The sequence below is a fragment of the Lepisosteus platostomus genome, chromosome 8 (genome assembly GCF_059453375.1).
Source record: "Lepisosteus platostomus isolate fLepPlt1 chromosome 8, fLepPlt1.hap1, whole genome shotgun sequence".
Lineage (NCBI taxonomy): Eukaryota > Metazoa > Chordata > Actinopteri > Semionotiformes > Lepisosteidae > Lepisosteus > Lepisosteus platostomus.
In genome coordinates, this window is record NC_142618.1 from 54,710,214 (window position 1) to 54,726,166 (window position 15,953).

Genomic DNA, 15,953 nt, shown 5'->3' on the forward strand with positions numbered 1-15,953 from the left:
TGAGACATTAAACCACAATCCTGGCTATCCGGCAGTTAAAGTTTCATAGATAATAAGAATTTGTTGCTTATCTGTTTGCTAAATGAGCATAAATTTGGTGGAGCTTCTCATACATACAGTAGGTGCTATTCAAATGAACCACTGTAACAGACCCACTTTACCAATTAGTCTTCTGGAGACCTTGGCAATAAATAAAACCAAAAGATACAGATATCATTACAAATGGAGAGCAGCATTATTTTATGATCCAGATGGTAGTACAAACAGTATCTCTGGAATGAAGTTTTATGAACTGCAAAATTATGAAGGCGTACCCAAATTTAGAAATAGTAATAATGTGAAATGCAGCAGTAAAGAAAGTGGAACTACCTATTAAAATTCTATTCTTATGGAAAATAGAAGAGAGCAGAAATGCCATTTGTTCATGGACTTTATGAGTCTTTACAACAAATGCTATGTCAAAATTAATTACCTACTAATGGGGCCAAAACACGTCTAAATGGATCACTAGAACATATTAAACTTCGAAGTCTCTATGGATGAAGCAGAGATGTTACAGAGATGTTACAAGTTGATACCAGAATACAGGAGTGTCAGGATTAAACCAAGCAGAGAATGATAACAAAACAAAGGTGTTTATATAACATTAAACAAACATTCAGATGATCTAGACTCCCCCAAAAATGTTCCATCTGTTTAAAGCTGCATCAATCTGTTTGAAATTGATTTAAAAATGTAATTACTACAACAATAAAAATTACAATAACAATTTCTGGCAGCTAGAAAAATTCAGAAAGCATGAAATGTTAATAAGAATATGACTTTAGAAATTAAGTGAAATAAAATAAAAAATACAATAAGTATCCTAGCAAATACAATGAGATTCATCTAGTGACAAATTGAGTAACATTACAAGAGAAAAATTACTCAGGTCTAATTTCCAAATAGGAACTTACTGTAGAATAAAGGATATTTCTTGACTCCATTCTATGCAACACCAACTCCCATGCCATCACTGTATACTACTAAAAACAAAATAAGGCACACAGAAAAAGCTGTCTGATCTTGCCTACATGTGAGGGAATACAACAGAGTATTGATGTCATTATGAAACAAGAAAACAAATGAGGCTTCATTCATTTAGACAAGACAGATGCTTTTAGACAAGACGCCTTATAGCTGATGGACTCTTCTGCCTTCTGTGCTGAAATAAACAGATGCTGTCTGCCAGCATGGAGACCCTAAGAGTACACTGGGATACAACAGGAAAGACTGGACATCTATTTTCCCACATCCCTTAGTGGCTTCATCAATCCTGCAAAGGGCACTCTCTAATCCACAGTTTTTGGGCTGTGATCCAGGTAGAATCACAGCACAGAACACTCATCTGAATGAAGAGGGACTGAACTATCAATCACTGACGAAGTTTGAAAATAACTATGTAGGGTTGTTGTAACCTCCAAAGAAGTGTCCCCATATTTTCTGTGTGCTTTTTCCAGGTGCCAGTCTCACAATGCAAAATTTGGAAACTGGATTGGGATTGTTTTTTTATTACAATAATCATGTTGCATTGTCATGTTCACTTTCCACTGGAAGACCATTGATGTTTTAATTATTACAATGTGAATGGGCCTCTAGCACTGAAAACTTGCATTCCTAGACTCTCATTCAGCTTCAATGAGTAGTAATCACCAATTTTATTCATCTGAAACCAAGTCCAAGTTTTGAGGTGAATTACTGTGTGGTTGACATCCGTACCTCTGTCTTTATGCCAGCTGTCCACAAATTCACCACCAAAATCTCAGTTTTAACACCTGCACTTGCAATTTCATTGGCAGCTAAAATAGAGTGGTCATCTTGGCTAGATCAGAAGAGTCATATTTGTTCAGTTTCTTCTTAATTGGGGAAACAAGGGATGAAAAATCAGCCTTTTTCCATGCCCCCTCCATATCTGTTGGATCTCAAGCAGAAATAAAATAAAAAAATGACAAGGGGGTAACAAAAAGAGGGAAAAAATGGATGGTAGGTAACAGTTTTTGTTTGAGATATTTTTGGTCACTTTCTGGTGACACTGATCACCAGATCTAATGTAGTAATGTATTAGATATTTTGTTTTAATATGCTTCATATATTTTAATATAAATATATTTATTTTTTGTTTAATATATTTAAAATGTTTTCTTTTGCTTATTTTGGTTAAGTTTTCAGTATAATGATACTTGCTCCACACACCACACATCTGTCCTCAGCTCCAATATACACTTACACGTGAGCGATATAATGAGGGCCTTCCACAGACACACACACACATACATATATCAATGTCTGGCTGTGTATATATATAAACTCTACCCTCTCCTACTGAAGCTCAGATCCATTCAAATTAGTTTCTTTTTCAAACAGCATTTTTGCAGGGTTTTCAACTGAGCTGTATGATTTTGTACTAGTGCTATGTTGTTCCAGGTCCACAACAGAGACTAGAAGTCCAGACTCTACATATATGATACTATCGAGAGGGAGTTTACTCTGTAATCATTTCACTCACTGATAAAATATACAATGGAAAAAAGAAATATCTCCATACATTTGTTTCTTGTAATCCAGAATACCAATATAACATAATCTCACAACCTTATTTATTATGGTTCATCAGGGCTGTGCAACAATGATACAGACAAACTGAATGCTGCCACACAAGCTTATACTACATACAAGTGAAAAGCTACACCATAGTTTATTATACATACAGCTCTGCGGCTTAAAATCCATAATGCTTAAATTCCAATTGGTTTAAAGATTAAGCAAACACATCAATTATCATCACAACATTTAAAGCAATAATATTTTTAACACACTGCTTGGCTCAGCAAACACTTTGCATACTGTACCTTGTTTGGCAGAGACATGTTATAATATCAAGGCTAAGGCTACAGAATGCCTACTAGCAAAGAAGGAATTGAACATCAAGCCATGAGCATTTTAACAAACATTTTTCTTTCCTAATTACCATGCCACAAGAATTAAATGCAATAAATGTGTACAGTATATTACAAGTGATTTAGAGAAAATAAAACACTTGATATGCAAATTATAGTTATTGAAATATATAAATTAATGGATAAGATTGATCAGGAGATACCTGCTCAATTTACACATTTGTTTAATTTAAGGCACAAGTATCAGGTATCCTAACTCACTTTTACAGAGAGGAAAGCTCTCGCAAGCAGGCTCAAAATTCGGTAGTACCATCATTATCAAATGCAAATGCTAAAAGATAACAAAGTGCCATTCAATTTGCTCTTACCTTGTCTGACTTGCCCTAATAGGTAACAAGGCACTTAATTTGTGTGGAACAATCAGGGCTTTATCTCTGTCTCTCATTTTCTCCCACTCTGTATGTCTCTCAGAGCTAGAGGCACAGCTGCTCCCACTCCTCAGAGAACCACTCGACTGGAGGCTCGGAGTCTTTCCAAGCCTCTCAGCTCTCACTGCTTGGCTTCTGCAGCTCAGGAGAGCTTCTCTGATTGGCCCACACTATTCACTGTGTGTCTGCCCTGCTTGTCTCTTACATTCTCTTCTCACAGGTACTCTAGGGCAAGACACACAGGCTCTGAAAGCAGCCTGCAGTCTCTCTGTGGCAAAGTCGCATTGAAGGAAACTTAATTAATAAAAAAGGAAGTCGTGTACTGTAGTGCAAGTGCTGTGCCCCTCAAGACCAAAGTACGTTTGAGAGATGAACAGGGCTGGTTGGAGGTGTTAGCCCATCAATTAAGAAGAAAGGAGGACAGCAAAGGGGGGAGGGGTCTACTTACTTGAGCAGGAAAGGGAAAATTAGCCTCTTATGAGATAAAAGAATGAAAACAAAACATTTTCATAGTGAAGACTGAAGTCATCCCTGACCTGTTAACCATTTACTTCTAATATATTCATGACATAGCTCCAATTCATTGAATCCTATAAAAGAGATTTAACTCATGAGTTTACCTTTGAAGTAAAAGGAAGCAAGGATTATTTTATTTGGTTATCAATATACTTGCCAGGGATATGGGATCGCAAAACTATGCTACACCTGTGGTAGCATTTGACAAGTTATAAATTATAACACAGAGTATAATTTATATATGGTGTCAGATGCACCGTAGTGCTGATTCATGTGAAATTCATAATGAAATTGCACCTAGTCTTTCAGACTGTCTGCCGTCTACTGTCCTTATCTTGTTTGCTTTTTTTTTAAATATCATGCAACATTCTTTCTTTTGTTTACTAAAATGGATGTTAAGGATCTTAGAAGCTTTGGGCATTTTTTTGCTTGAGTTGGGTCAGGGTACGTTTTTCTCAGGATTATGACTGAATACTTAATCATGTGGGCATTGAGAATATAATATTAAAACTAATTAGTAGAATAAACATAAATTTGTCAGTACCAGGAGAACATGACACTGGATACAAATTGGATATAAAATGTAATTTCCTGAGGTTCCACATAAAAGTAAACAGATTATTTGTGGCCACACGATGTATTGATGGTATTTTGGTCAGCTGTTGTGTTTACCTTTAGTAAGGCTTTTCTCTAGATACTGGCTATCTTTCCAAGAGTGAGAAATTTTGGAGACGCATTATCGAGGGTGTTAAATCGATGCATGGAAAATCCTATAACGTCTTTCAAAGCAACTGTAAAACCTCCAGGAAAATCAAAATGAAGGAAGCAGTAAGAATAAAAAATAGGGAAGTGTTGTTGAATGTATAACTACAGATATTTGTAGTTGCTTTCAGCAGCTGCTGTTAGTTTACACATTCAAATTAGAACCTCAAAACAGTTACTGTGCTGGGGCCTGTTAAAATCAATGAGAATGAATGGTTGTGGTGGGGTTCTCTTACAGCAGAGGAAAACACAGAAAAGATTGGATAACAAATCATGAAAAAAAGATTATGCAGTTCAATGAACTTCATTTCAAGCTGCTGGTTTGGTGGGTGTGTGGCATGAAAGCAGATAAATGACCCAGGCTCTGTATACTGTACATAGGGCTGTGAGAGACATCTTATGGGTTGTACAAAGAAATGTTTTTTCCCTGTGTTTAAACTAGTTTAAATTGTTTCCTTCGGATTAAAGCCAAGATTAGGTCACATTTTTACAATAATTGCACATACAGTATATAAAAAATGATAATTTAGCAAAATATGCTTGCACAGATACAATATTTAATTATAAATTATGAAACAATTCTTTTGGCGAATGTTCTAATATCTATGAACTATAAATAATTTGCATTTATTAGTTTTATTTATTCCTTGCGTTTGCAGTATATAGCAGTTTTCATCACAAAAGATATTCAGAAGCACCCACTTGGTTGTGAAGTGGCGTCGGTTTTGCACCAGTGGCCCCTCCATAAAGCAGATCAAGTGGAGAAGTGAGAAATTCTTTCACCAATTGAATTAAGAGGGAAATACATGAATGTTTGGTTTCACAAGCTCACATTGGCATTTAGCCAGAAAGCTGAAGTTAACACTCAGTGATATACTTAGATACCAAAATAACACTTGTTCAGTCATGTATTTGATGTTCGCATTTCTTCTAACTTTTGTGACATCGTTAAAGTGAGTTGTTCTTATGGTCATTAGTATTGGTTTATTTTTAGGTAACTATAGGAAAACAATTACCATGTCAATTTGATTCCAATTGTGATTTTAGTAATCATTAGTAATAATTTTAGTAGTCATTTAATATCATTTAATAATGATTACTAAGAAAAGAAAACATCCATACTATGTTACACCTGAAACCTTGACCAGCTGAGGGAGCCTGAGCGTATGCTTTTGTTAATCCATTTTTTTATTGATGCCTAGTGTTCACTTTGTGGTTTCTTGGAGTCAGATCACATTGTATGCTGAATAAAGAGGTTGGCTGCAGCAGAGTGTGCTGAGCCTTGATTAATGGCACACTGAAGTCTGTGTATGAGATAAAACAATGGAGCTGTAACTTGAAAACACTTGTTTGAAATAATAGTAGGACTAAGGGATTCATATATACAACTAATAGAAAACTATGTACGTTTTATTTACAAAAACAGAAAACAGAAAGTAATTGTATATCAATATGGAATATGAAAGAATATTTTGTGTTATATAATGTACATGAATATAGTTTAGAACAAAATAGATGATAAGCATTAACTGGCATTGATTTACCATCTTAGTATTGTGATACTGTATATAAGACATCTTGCCCCAATTTTCCCACTCTGAGGGGAGTTGCTTTTAAAAGATAATTTGTCTTGGAGTCTTCATACTAAGTCATAGTATCTATTGACTGAGGCTGTAAATAATAGGCCAGACTTTTATCTAAATTGAGTAGGGTGTAACCTTCTGCTGTTCAGATCCTCTCTGCTAGCAGACATTCACAGCCTTGATTTGGAAATCAAACTCACCTTTTCTTTGTATTTATATGTCCATGCTTACATAGGGATCAAATATCGCCTGCTTCAGCATCAGTTTAGAGTGTAGAATGTGGATAAATATCTATTAAACAGTCTTAGATTTTCAAATATTTCTGTGTTCTTTGAAATGTATTGGGTGTAGTCATTGTGGTCATTGAATGTTCAGAGAGTGTTCAGGTTGGATGCTGTGGTTGGATGCCATTCCATAGTACTTTTTAAGTATTGTTCTGTTTCTTGCACATTAGTTTTTTTAATGATTCTTTTTTTATGGGCATAAGTATTCAGACCCTTGCACAGTTTCATGACATTTAAAATGAGCAATTAATAATTGTCATATGCACCATCTACTCTTCGCATTCAGAGCAAAAAAAACAAAACAATTAGAAAGCAGTTTGTAGATTAATATGCAGGAAAAACGAAAAGGTCATCATTGTGTAAACCTGTGCTTACAGAAGGAATTCACATGGGATTCCCCATTTATTTTCCAAAAACTTAGAAAATCCATGGGATGATTTCCAGAGGTATCCACAGGACAGAAATACTTCAGCTGCATCTAACTCCATGCCTCATATTACATTCAGCAGGTTAAAATTTTTTCATAAACTATAGATAACACATTAAAACATGACATAACATCATAATGTCTTACATTACAATTGAACTATGCTGGACTCACACCAGACAACGACTAAAGTCATTGTACTAACGGAGTTCAGCACTTGCTCTGACAAAGCAAATATAAACACTAAAGGAAGCAGTGACATCACAAAACAAAACTACAGGCATTTAAAAACTCTGTAACTTCAGGTTTACTGCTCTTATGTAGAAAAAAACATGGGGGGGTTTACAGAAGTATTCCAGAGTACACACAGGACAGGAGTACTGCAGCTAGTAGCAGGGATCTAACTACCAACCTGCGTGAGGACATTACTCTTGAAAAATGTGCCACTACCTTATCACCTGATTACAGTTACTTAAGTATTCAAATCCTGTGCCAGATGAGGGATCTATCTATCACTGTTAGGCCAATAACAACTTTGAAAGTTCAATGTTAGCTTTGGCAGTTTTCTACTGACCTGCACTGTGGGGGATGTTGGATAACTGTTGGGTGCAACATACTATATGTCCTGCTGAAAAAAACATTAGTGCATCATCATTGTATTTTTCATTTAAAATTTCAACAAGCAGGGTGTCACAGTCTCGTTCTTCAAAGACTTAGAGCTGTAGATGGGTAGCAGAAATAATGACAGCACAACCACAACTGCAAAGCAGTCCAAAGGTGTTTATTGTGAGGAACTGTGTTCCCAAAGTCCAATCACCCCCCCGAAAAAAAAAAAAAACTGTGAAAAATACAAACTAACCAAAGGAAAAAAAAACACATGAAACTATTGTACAAGAGTATATACATTAATTGATTTGAAAAAATCAATTGTTGTAGACAGCTCCTACTCTACACTGCTACCAGCTTCCTTCTCTCTCTCCTATCTTGAGGAGCACCTTTTCTAGGTAAAACTCCTCCCCCTAGAATATTCCACTATAAAGCCAAAAGGAATTCTACAACATAATAAACGGAATTATGATATACATCTTTATCCAGTAAATACACAGTAAAATAATTAACATATTATTAACAAAAATAAAATGTCATAACTCCTTCTATATACAAAAATATTTTAAAGAAAAGGTCTACCCCCTCTTAATGGTATCTTCTTACCAATCAATCCACACATGCGCAACCCTGGAGTGGGCACTGCTAAGCCAGCCCCTGCTGTTATGCCAAGGTTATCCTACAGGTTCCTAAATTTTGTCAGTGAGAAATCAAAACAAGGCAATTTTGAAATCAAAACAACAATTTTGAAAACACATGAACAACCTTACTTTACAAGCAAAGCTATCCCCTGAATTCCAGACTAGGTAAAGTTTGTTTACGTTTGAAATCAGATTATTGCCTTTGTTTAGATAGATGTTTGTGTGTACATGTGCATACCTCACAAATACCAGGTGACCTGGAAACGAAGTCTCCAGTTACATAGGAGAAAACTCTTTTGTATGTACAGTTACTGTAAATGTCCTAAGTCTGTTACGAGTGAGAAAGTCTGTAGTTTGCTAGGTGTTCACAATCCTAGATGTGTTGGATCGGCTTGGTAATGTTATTATTGTATATTGTATATTACTGGGTATGTATTGACAAAAAATTGGGGCTATTTTGAGATTTACAAGTCTAACCCCTTAATAAGTAATTTAATATGGTTTCCTCAACAACAGGGGTTTCCAGTAACAAAAACTCCCATGTAAAATGAAAGAAATTGTATTTCCAGATGTTTACCAGCCCTACCTATATATGATCTATACAAATCACACCTGTAAGTGTTATTTTCTTAACAATTCTATTGTTAGTGACAGATCTATCAGTATTTGTCGGTCATGTTCTTTTTCTAGATACGATTCATATACATAGTCTAGCTAAGCACAGTTAACCAGGAGAAAAAAAACTGCCAATAAATACATACCAATACATGATAATGAATTAGCAATGCCGGCAACAGTGCAGAAGTCACTAACTCCTAACTGAAGAGAAAGATCTTGATCAGCTTTGCAAGGATCATAAGAACAAAATAAAGGTAGGTTTCATTTCACAACTCTCTTCACCTTTTTTGACTTCACACTTCCTGATTGGCCATTCTTTCTGTCTCCTGCTCCCGGCTCTCACTCCTCCTCTCTCCCAGCTTTTGTTCTCCCACTATATTACCTTTGCTTACTGCGCTGTCTTTCTCACACCCAAAGAAGTCTCCATGGCTAAAATATTGTGTTTCCTTTCTTCTCTTTTCAGCATGGAATAAACCTATTACTTATTCCTTTGCAGCCTATGCATGCCAACATAGCTACCCACCTGAACTACTAGAATAAAATGAAGTCACATTTGTACTGGCTAAAAACTTCATACACTATTTTTCCAAAATACACACACCCGAAGAAGGCTCCACAGCTGAAACATTGGGTTTTCTTTCTTCTCTTTTCAGCATGGAATAAACCTATTACTTGTTCCTTTGCAGCCTACGCATACTGATGCAGCTACCCACCTGAACTATTTTTCCAAATGCCACCTTGGATAATTCTGATTCTGTGTGAAATCCATTCAAGATTGATGGTTTGTTGCCAATCCCTTTGCAAGAACAGACCTTTGAACTAAAGTCTGAACTATAGTAAGTCTGAAAGAGTTCTTGGTAAAAAAAAAACATCCCTGTTAAAAAGCTGACAAAGAAGTATTGGGCTTTATCATTCCTATTTCTTCTACTAACCATTGTGAACATTTTTTAAAACATAACTGTATAAAAAACAAATTAGCACAATTGTCTGAATATAGAAAGTGACTTGTGTGACTCTCTCCTCCTTCAAACCTAAATTTTCTGAGCTTGTGAAAGAAAAGCAGTATCATCTCTCATTAAATTAGTTCAATTCAAATCACTTGTATTTGCTTACACTTATGTTTTATCTTAAAAAATGGAAAAAAGTCATTCTGTGTACTGCAATAAAGTCAAGTTTTTATTAGATTTGTTTTCCAAATTTGAAGAATTTCCACTATAACATTATCACAAGTACAGTACATTATATAATTAAAATATTCATATCCACTATTTTATATTCATTTTTATTTACTTCATTTTGACGTTTATGTGTATTTTATAATACATGATATTTATTTAACAATTAGGTGAGTAGAACACATCTCAGTTAGTTGATCATGAACAATAATACAAATGTTATGATATATATACAAAATGTATTACAAGCTATACAGCAAAATGTCACAAAATCTGTTATTAAATATCAAATTAAATATACTACAAAATACATTGTAAATGAACAATAATGTAAGTATTTGTGGTTAAATTTATTTAAATAAATGTAGAAAGAGACATGGGAGTTTGGTGATAATCAAAATGAGGACAACTTGCCAAAAAAGTATATGAATCATGGCTCTAGACAAAGCGGTTAAGATCAGGACATGGACCCTATCCTGGTTGCTACACCTATACCAGAATCTTGAAACCATAACAGGACTCAGCTATCACCACACTGGTGCAGTCCTGACAAAAGGGAAAGTAGGACATCAGCCAATATGCTCCACAGCCTGTCATTCTTTATATCTGCCACAGGTAACAAACTATGAATTTATTTTTATGGTGCTACAAGCTTTGTATTATGATGGAAACTGACACTAAGGTTCCAGATTAGTGTCAGCAGACTCAGAATTGTCCCAGGCCTGAACAGATATTAAATGTAACACAAAGGCATTTTTAAAATATGAAAGTGAAAGAGCTAAGTACAGTAAAAATATAAAAAAACATAGGTTATGAACAAAGAAAATGTTAATGTTAGAGTTGTTGTAGAGAGTCACATTTACAGAGAAAATATTTCACTTAACATGGACCAGTGTAGAAGAAAATCTACAGGAAGAAACCTGGTTAAAGAAACTGAAATCTTCTAATTGAGTGCTTGCTTGAAAGTGAATCTCACTGCTCCAGTTCAGTCAATAATACTTACACATCCACAAAATCAGTGAGATAAAAAACACCCTTGAGTACCACAGTAGCTACCAAGACATAACAAAAATTGAAGCCAGTTAGAAAGATTCCATATTAAAGAATAAAAAAAGAATGCTGCTGCTGCTACTACTGCACACAAAAATGCCTAGTTGAGAGCCAGCTTAAATTCCCTGTGCCAGGAAAAGGAAACAGCAGCAGCTGAGGCTAAGTCCGGGATCTTTGAAACAGCTATAGAAAAAGACAGCAGGAGATCCAGAGTAGGCCTGCTAGTCAAGTGCTCTAGTGCATTAGTCTCACAATCTGTGCACACACTACATCATGATCATACATAAACCCTTCACATCACCTGCCCACTAGGCTCGACTGTAATGACACATTCTATAAAGATGACCACCACCATGAAAACTATAAAGGTCAAAGGTCTATACTCAGGAATGACTTACACATTCCTGTACATTATGAATTAGCTTGTTAAAAAAATGGTATGCAAAGCAATCCCCTGACTAAGCAGGATCAGGTCGGTACCAGTGAATATCGCCATAAGAAATTATCATGGGCATGTGGTGTTCAAAATAATGACACAAAACAATATCACTTTCAAATGGGGATAAATCCTAAAAATGGGCAAATAATGCTTCAAAGATTAATTACATTTTTGAGTACCATCAATTCCATTTCACATGCATAGACATTGATACCCACACAACAAAGAGTAAGCTCTCCATCACGGTGCCTTGCTACTGTATATTGTAATCTGGAAAAGAAACCAGGGACAAAGAGTCTTTATGAGATTTTTGTGAAAAAGACATCCAAGAATAGCAATGCAGAATTAGCTTCACCTCTCAGCACTGAAGAAATGCGAAGAGTACCATTAACTACCAATCTTTGTTGTGTACAGTATCATCCACAGAGACCTAATCATTTAATCAAACTTTTCAATTTGATGGTATTGCACTGAATGATGTTCTTTTCAGTGAAACAGTTCTAAACCCATAGCCTTTTAGGACTGCTGATCCATCACAGAATATAGCCCATCACCATAATAAGTAGAGGTGCACGGTAAAACCGGTATACAGGTAAACTGCGGTTCTTTAGTCAAGCAGTACGTACCACGGGATTTTTTAGACTATACCGGTGCATGGTAATTTCCGGCAATTTCCATCAGCAGTTTAATTTGTTCGATTTTAACAAAGATTTTCTACTGTTTACATTCATAAAATGAAATTTGATTCAAAGAACAAAATTACTGCAATAAAAATGTAGTCAACTTTAAAAGTGTGAGTAAAAAAAAGTCATAGTAAAGGTATTTCCCGCATATCATTGGCTAGTAAGTTTAGAAATATGACGTGATTTCAGAAATCACGCAGAAATAATCTCATCTGATTGGTTCAGAACGACTTTGACTTTCATCGATACGAGTATGAGATCGTCAAAAACACAAGGGCCAAATCTGATGTTTGGAAGAATTTGGGGCTTAAAAAACATAAATCGGATTAAAGAATTTGGAAGGCAGTTTGTCGACACTGTGACATGCCAGTCAAATGTACCGGTGGCAGCATGTCTCAGCAATGTTTTAAGCAAGTATTTAGAACTCTTTGAAGTTTAAGATGAAACAGCCCAGGACAATTGAACATGCTAAACATGTTACATAAGGTTCCGAATGTCAACTTTATTGTAAAGAAAAAATGTTTTAACTTACAAGCACCCGTCATATATTGAATTTTTCATTGTTATCTTACTAAGCAAAATTTTACCTCCAATACCTTGAGAAAAAAGATTTAAGCATTTAATGACTGACAAAAATCTGCATGTTGTTAAATTATTCTGTTACACCGTTCAGTGTTATTTCTAATTATTTGGTTCCAATAAAACAACAAAACAACATAATTTTCATTACTTTATTTTGTATACAAGTCAATATGCTTTACTAAACATTAAATCAAACTACGAGAGTCCCCATATTTAAACATGGAAAATAGTTTGTGGTATACCGCATTATGTATTGTGGAACATGCATGTGTACCACGGTATACCGTGGTACGTTTTTCAGGGGTGGTACCTATCCCTAATAATAGGTGATATTCCTGTTAAGTTGGGTATACAGCAGATTTGTCCACTATTGTAAGGGACACACTCTCTTTGCTCCATAATAATAAATCTAATTATTAATGTTCACTAAGTGTGATACTTGACCATTTACACTACAAGAATTTACAGTTATTACAGAATTACTACAAGAATCTAAATTTACAGTTTTGACCACAGTGGGAAGAACTGGCCACAAACAAGGGAAGAACCTAATGAAACTGAATTAGGTTCATTACAACAGTCTTTGCCACATTTATACTTCTAGCTACTTCCCAATAATCTACTAATTTTTAAAACTACAAAGGGTTTACACAAGTGTGACCAATTCTGTCTAAAGTAGTTGTAATTTACTAGCTTTATTAGAGGTATTTGGTATGGCCTTGTATTTATACATTTATATGTTTAATATGTAGACCTGCATTTTTTACAGAAATATCTTACATGCCTTTTCTTTTTGGTGGATTTTAAAAGCATGAAGTTGCAGTGAATTATGGCTAGGCATATTAATTAGACCTAGCTATATCATAATGCTTAGAAAACAGAACCATCTTACAACTTCTAATTCCTTGTAAGATATACAGTATACTGTATATACTGTACACATCCTTTTCACTGGAAACAAATTAACTGTCACACTGATTTGCTGCCTTTCTTTCAGCTATTCTTTTCAAAGGAACAAGGCAATAAGAATACTTTAAATTTCATTATACAGTATTTACATAACATTGAGCAATTGCAATTTTCCCTTTATTCCAATGAAATTCTGTTTTCATTTTTAATTGGTATAATTATGCACATCAGCTTATTTGTAAGGATGTGTAGTACATCCCTTTCAGAAACATCCTCTTGTTAACAAGGTACTGTATTTAAATTAATTTCTTAGTAGGGGCCATGGATATACCCTCATGTCTGAGTAACAGTACAGTTAAGATATTTGCAACTTCTTTTGTGTCTTCATATCTTATTATCGTAATTGCTTTAAATAGATAATTTCTGTCTTGCAGTGGTCAATTTATAAATTTAATTGAACAGTAATTTTCCAATAACAGTTAACACACATCACTGCTAGCAAATTGACATGACCTATTCACTAGAGCCATTGAGGACAACTGGCCTTTATAATCAAGTGAAATTACTGGATTGAACCTGTCAGTTGTGGTGTATGTCGGACAAACATTTTTGATTGAACATGCTTGTGCCAGTAGGAGTAGTGGATTTGTTATGTTTTATCTTTAATCTATTTTTTATAAGTGAAGTTAAGGTAGACAACTGTTCATTGCAGTTATGATTTCTGTATCATCTTTAATTGTGTACCTTTTCATACCATCTAAAAACTAACAGATATTTTATTAAATAAATCATTAATTTTGTGGGTTCATCCTCCAAGATTTGCCCTTTGATTCACCTTGTTTTTCCTTATTTTGATACTGTTCTCTTGCAAAAGATTTTGTTTCCATTTTCATTGTAAATGTTTCATAGAATCAGAAATATGCATTTGTCAGTCAAAAAGGGAGATATCTCATTATTAGATTTCATGAGAATGTTGCATATTTACCTTTTTTGATGCTTGTGGTGTGTTGAGCCAGTGATCTATCTAGTCCCTGTGACATACAGTAGAAAAACTAGGAAACCATGCTATTGTAGTTATTATAAGCATTGAGAATTTAGGGGGGATGAAAGACATTCTTGTTGTTTAGTTAACCAGTGTGGATATTTATCCAATTTCCATTTGTATTTAACTGTTCTAATTTCATCTTGGAATCTTTGTGCTGTTCAACACTTCTTAATTGCTCCGTTTACTACACGTATAAAGATTTAAACCATTGTTTTAAATTAGATGTGCCTCATCTGTTTTTAAACAAAGGTCTAAATCTTAAATTTACAGTGTGTATTCTATGAAGACCCAGTAACATGACGTGCTGACAATGTAATGATTGAGGAAATAAAATTAGGAATCAAGTTGCTGAGCAACCTATTAAATGCAGAAATGAAAACTAAGCATAACAATATTATTATAAACTCAATACAACAGTTTAACCAAGTGTTGCCACAAATCCAACATGTAAATATATACTGTATGCTAAACCTGACAGCAACTTCAACATTATATTCAAAGTAATATACTTTGAATAATTATTCATTGAAATGTAGCTAGATTAACTGGGCCACTGATGTTAATTCTGACATTCCTTCAAAATAAGAAAAAATCCTTTTGACTAAAAGAAATAAGATAGTATGCTGTTGACATCTGATTGAAAGATGGTGTAAATGCATATAGCAATTTACAGCAGCATGATAAATGTAATTTTATAAAAGGAAAAGAGCATGTCTTGAGCTAAATGCAAATGGAAAGTGTCCTCACAGGGGTTTTTAAGTACACTTGAGGGGTTTATTTAAATTTTTTATGTCGTTTTTGAAAATTGTAAATGAATAGCTTGGTGGATTTCCTCATAAGTTTTTATGCTTATTAGTAAAATAATTCTTCTGAAAATGCAGAAATATATCAAATAAGCACTGCATAACATAAGTATTATATTTAGGTGTATATAGTTACTAATTTATGTGTTTTTGCATTGTAGAAGCAAGGTACATGATAAATCCTTTTTTTTTTTTGGTTGTGCTATTTCTTCTTAAATTCAGCTAGAAGCCATAAAATACTGTAATAATATGTTGCTGTTACAAAATTATTAAAATTGGGGGGTAATTCAATCGCTATAAAATCTTTTTCTGACACCAACATGCTGTTCCAGAAAATTATAAAGATAAATAATCTCACCACCAAATCAGGAAATACCAAGTGCTATGCATCACATTGTATTTTATTCTACATCACATCTTTATAGTAGAGTAATAAGAGTCAGGTACAATTTGCAATAAATGACAC

At 34.4% G+C, this 15,953-nt stretch overlaps 1 protein-coding gene across 5 annotated transcripts in view; it reads right to left on the reverse strand.

The window, feature by feature from the left end:
- LOC148657543 (cadherin-18) overlaps positions 1 to 15,953 on the reverse strand; it is a 345,544-nt gene that overhangs the window by 137,419 nt on the left and 192,172 nt on the right. The window contains exon 1 of one of the 5 annotated variants that reach the window (XM_088643966.1): positions 3,305 to 3,462. The exons of the other annotated variants lie outside the window; for them this stretch is intronic. The gene's annotated coding sequence lies outside the window, so the exon portion shown is untranslated. Of the gene's footprint in view, positions 1 to 3,304; positions 3,463 to 15,953 lie in introns of those variants that run through there. 5 annotated transcript variants of the gene reach the window in all.